The sequence below is a fragment of the Etheostoma cragini genome, chromosome 1 (assembly GCF_013103735.1).
Source record: "Etheostoma cragini isolate CJK2018 chromosome 1, CSU_Ecrag_1.0, whole genome shotgun sequence".
In the NCBI taxonomy this organism is placed as follows: domain Eukaryota; kingdom Metazoa; phylum Chordata; class Actinopteri; order Perciformes; family Percidae; genus Etheostoma; species Etheostoma cragini.
Genome location: NC_048407.1, coordinates 33,259,896 through 33,264,882, shown reverse-complemented (window position 1 = coordinate 33,264,882; position 4,987 = coordinate 33,259,896). Strand labels below are relative to the sequence as shown.

The following is a 4,987-nucleotide window of genomic DNA, read 5'->3' as shown; positions in this document are numbered from 1 at the left end:
GGGGGGGGGGGTCTGGGTGTGTGCTCCCCCCAGGCACTTTCTGGAGAGTTTTGTGCAAAGAAATGGGGAAATCAAGTCTTACAACATATGTGCAAAACTATAGGGTTAAGAGCCTTTGCATTGTTGTAGTATCAACAGGTATTAGAGCATTTAGTATTTACATTAACGTTAATCAGTCATCACTGGATTACACATTGTATTAACTTCTTATGATATAAGAGGTGACCCAGACAATGTGCCAAACATAATGAGTCACATGAAGAGACAGTAGCAACAGCTGAGAAGAATTAGGTCTGTGGGGACCAGGTCCACCTCACATAGGCTACATTTCTTTCTCCCATTCTCTCTCTCTCTCTCTCTTGACTTACAGTTACATTTAGAGATGCACAACGTTTCCCAGTATCAGTATCTGACCCCCCCCGGTGCTGTCGCAAACCTTTGGACCAGTCACAGTTGGCCTGGCAACCCAATGGCTTAGGTTTTGTTTCCAGATTTTGAGAGGAGATATATAATTTTGAGCATTAACCACTGAATTTTTTGCACCTATTTCTACATCAATTTATGGTGGAAACCATATAAAAAAATAAGGCCCTCAGGTGTTTTGTTGGGTAAGTAAATCTCTTTAAATATTAGTGTGGCACTTATTCATGTGAATCATACATTAATTAATTTGAATGAATTTATAAACTCCTGAACTTCATTTAGCTCAAATGTGATCCATCAGTTTTCTGCTCATGTTTACAACTTTGTGCACATTAAAAAAAATAACTCCTCCCATCTCTGTTGTCCGAGAGTTGGAGAGTTGTAATATAGTCTGCTGTGCATGTCAGTGCTCCGCTGATATGGTGGATCTCACTCAGACCGTCTGACAGACACAGAGGTCCATTTGGGTCTCTGACAAAGTTTAGAGGAGGCTGTACGCTGCTGCTCTTCATCGGAGGTCTACACGGATGCGACGCGTCCCTGTCCACAGCAGAGAGAGTCCACTACAATGAACTGAAGTTGCTACACTACCAGCCATACTGCTCACCTCTATCTTTACAGAGAGAGTGGACACAGAGAGACGGACGGGTCTGTTATACTCAAAGCACATACCTGAAGCCGGGGAAATGAGCCAGGGATGGCTCATGGAAAAAAAAATGTTCTCAACATTTCAAAACTTCCACAGACTCTTGAACCCCCTCACAGTCTTTGAAAGCACAACTAGTCGATCACGAGTGTCTCAACAGGTAGATCTATAGATAAACTCATCATTGAGACATTTGACCGACCGGGTTAACACTTCAGAGTGAGAAATCGGGGGTGTGGCGTGTGAAAGCAGTCAATTGCGTTTGTCTGACAGCCAATGGTGAGAGTTGGCAGGCCTGGTTGCCAACGCCACTATCAGCACGTGGTTTTTGTTACACGTTTTGTCCACTAGAGGGAATTCCAACATCAGCCTGGCCTTGAAGGGGACGTCACAACGCTTTCTGGCCCGCCGCTTAGTTTACATTAATTTTCCACTATAAGCACAAACAAACACATAAAAAATTGAGAACCCTGAAATGAAACATTATCTAATAAGTCTACTGAAGCAGCTGTGTTGTGAAGGCTAACGGCTAACGGGTGGCTTAAGGCTCTAAAACATCAACCCGACAACCGACCATCAACAGAAAAGTTAACCGGACTGATCATTCGGTTCCCGTCGGTCCCAAAAGGGACTTGGGTGTACGTACTACGCGTGCAAGGGGACGTAATATGTCGCCATAACAGAAGGTGGCGCTAATCTGTACTCCTGTAATCTGTCTCCCAAAAAGTGAAAACCATAAATGATGACCGCGTCACGTGGGTCCAGCTTCTCCCGAATTTTAAAGCCGACCATAATGGCGGCTAGTTTGGAATACGATACGTGTTTCTGAATCCATTTTAATAAGAAATAGGCCACACAGCTGCTGAATATGTCTGTTTCTCAGATCGACAAAGGTAAGTTTTAAAGATTTGTCAGATTTTGAGAAGCGTTCATCACACTCTCCGTTTCCGCTAAGTCTTTTAAAATAAGTGCACTGATTCGCTTGTCAAGGGCTAGCACTCCACCAATTAGATTGGTGAACGAGTCCAAACCCCCGCTGGCCGATTCAACAAGTCAAATTGGCCCAAATTAAAGCCGACGGCTCCGAACACACCGAACAGACTCGAGTCACCGACCTGTCCAGACTACCTGGGGGCCGATATTCAGATGAATGTGTCTGCGCCTTTAAAAGAGACAGTATGAGAAAGATAGTGGGATTTTCTTCTAAGTACAGAATGTAAACATGTTCTAGTAGAAACACAAACTAGAAGTATAAACCTGAAAATGAGCACAATATGGGACTTTAAAAAAAATAATCAACAGTGAGTTAACATTCAGCAACAATTCCTGCAACTGAGAATAAAGTATTATGGCGGTGATGGAGCAACATAAGACAAAAAGTGAAGTACAGGTACAGTTAAAGCAGTGTTATCCACTGTGATGCTGTCACATCTGCACATCTCAGAATAGGATTTGGGTACTTCTAACACAAAACGTGTGCATAGTGTTGTCTAATGTTTACATGCGTCGGTCTCTCACCTTTAAGGATTATTGGTCTTCCAACTGCCTCTGTAATCCACGTTATTGACAACAACTCCAGGTACTCCAACAGGCAATTCTCACAAATATCCGGAGGCGATTCAGAGTAGAAATCCCATGCGGAGGCTGGGCTGCATTAAGGCTGTGAAAAGGGTCTTATCGGTGGAAAAAAGGATAATTTCCTAAAGGCCTCAAAGCGAAACCCACATCAAGTGAGCAGGGGGCAGTACTCCAAGTTTGGCCGGCTAACTCAACGTTAGCAAGCTAGCATTAAGTAAGATGGTGATTCGATGATTGCATATTTAGATTTGGAAGTATGGTGTGTATCTTTGCTTTTCAAAACAAACGTCCATCTTTGAAAATAAAAGGTAAACTCACCAGCAACAACATTTCACAACAGGTAGCTAGATATGTGTGATGAGGTGACGTGGAAACTAGTTTTAGCCTCGCTAGCCTTAGCTAATTTGAAGCAGAATTCTTTGGCTTGAAGTCAGTTAAAACTCGACAGCTAGCTAACGTTAGCTACTAGCCAGCTAGGTAGCTAACGCTCGCTAGTTTCATACACTAACTTAGCTAAGATAACGTCAGGTAGTTGTCTACGGATACGCCGTATTCCATATAAAAGTACACAACATGATATACTATCTCGTAGCTATGTATCTTACATTATTACGAAAACACTAAAAACGAGTTTAAAAATCCAGAAATGTCTCCAAAAGCTCTGCTGAGATGATTAATCTATCGGCTAACGTTAGCTTAGAGTCGCGTCACCACATCAGCGCTCCACTCGAAAACTTCCAGCTAACATTGAACGTTAGCGACGGTTTGATCCGTTTTGGGAGCTCCAAACATCGAATAAAAAAGCTTTATAATCCCGGGTTTTCGTCCGGGTTTCTGGTGCTCTCTCTCTCTCTCTCTCTCTCGGTTATTTCCTCCAAAAAGGTCCGTCGGTCCGGGCTCCTTCCCTGTCGCCACTGCCTCCCAACCTCGGCAGTCGGGACAGCCAATGGTGGGCTAACTGTCGCTAGCACGTCTCGTTAGCCCGGTAGTCCCGGTTGGTAAGAGGGGGCGAGAGCGCTACCCGGGTTAGCAACAGGAGGAAATTAAGGATGTTGGATTTTGGCTAGTTTGAGACTTATTTTGTTTTAACCCTTGTGTTGTTCTTGGGTCAAACTGACCCGTTTCAAACTGTTTTAAATAATAAAAAAATATGAATTTCTTTCAACCAAATTAATGGACGATTCCATACAACATTTTTTTTTTGTGGGTGTTTTATTTAATTAGATTAGATTAGTTTAGATTCAACTTTATTGTCATTACACAGGTACGAAATGCAGTTTGGGTCTAACCAGAAGTGCAATAGCAGTAAGTGCAGGATATACAATGGTTTCATAAGTGCACGACATGGATATTTAATGAATAAATATAGAAATTAATACTATTATAAACAGATTTTTACGGCTAGATTTGTCCTATGAATGTAATATATAGATAACTAGTATTGTGAACAAGATTTACAGCTGGATGTGTACTGAATATAATATACATATAGGTGGATATTACTATAAATAGAATTTTTACAGATATGTACAATGAACATAATATACAGATGGTTGTTACTGATTAATCTTGTAGCATTTACATTTTTTTAATGGTTTTAAAACAGCATCCGGACTAAACTCTGACATCTACCCATCTGTGATCTACTCAACATCCTCTGATCTTAAACTATTAGTCAAAGTAATTCATAATTTCTGCCTTTTTAACTAAAAACGTGTGTATAATTTGGGGTTTGTTGACCATGAATTCCAAGAATAAGTGTAAAACCTATTATTGAACCAGCTCAGGTTTTTTTTTAAAGTGCCAACAGCTGGAAAAAGTTAGAAATAAATCAGAAAAAGCAACAAAAAACATTGGAAAAGCACAAAAAAACACACCTTTGAGGACAAGTGCATGGTTAACGGTTAACATTCAAAACACTTTTCCTTACGTTTTGTCCCTTATTTCATCACTTTTGATGCTGTTGTTCGATGTTTGTCACACTTTAGTTTTACAGTTATTTCTGGAATTTATGGTCAATAAATCTCATTTATAGGAAATTATACCTAATGTTTGAGTTAGAAAAGCAGAAATTAGTAATTATTGAGACTAAAATTAAAGGAATGGATGTTGATGATAATCACAGACTGGAATATGTCAACTTTTACTCAATACTATTTCAAAAACACTTCAGTTTGTTGCTTCCAAATACTACAAAATTGAATAAGACGCCCCAAAATTAATGAAAGTAGAGATTTGTACTTGGCAAAGAGCGTTGGGTGGAATCATGTTATTTTGGGGAATTAAAAAGAACATTGATATAGGACAACATGAGGACAACATGAGGACAACATGGGGACA

The 4,987-nt window shown here is 40.4% G+C and overlaps 1 protein-coding gene across 22 annotated transcripts in view; it reads right to left on the bottom strand.

The window, feature by feature from the left end:
* The window catches only part of ppfia1 (PTPRF interacting protein alpha 1), a 66,778-nt gene extending 63,142 nt beyond the window's left edge, over positions 1–3,636 (bottom strand). For 13 of the 22 annotated variants that reach the window (XR_004654548.1, XR_004654647.1, XR_004654651.1 and 10 more), the window contains exon 1: positions 2,588–3,635. The gene's annotated coding sequence lies outside the window, so the exon portion shown is untranslated. Of the gene's footprint in view, positions 1–2,587 lie in introns of all 22 variants that reach the window. The other 9 variants (XR_004654556.1, XR_004654575.1, XR_004654640.1 and 6 more) reach the window with 2 other exon arrangements.
* Positions 3,637–4,987: the final 1,351 nt, after the last annotated feature.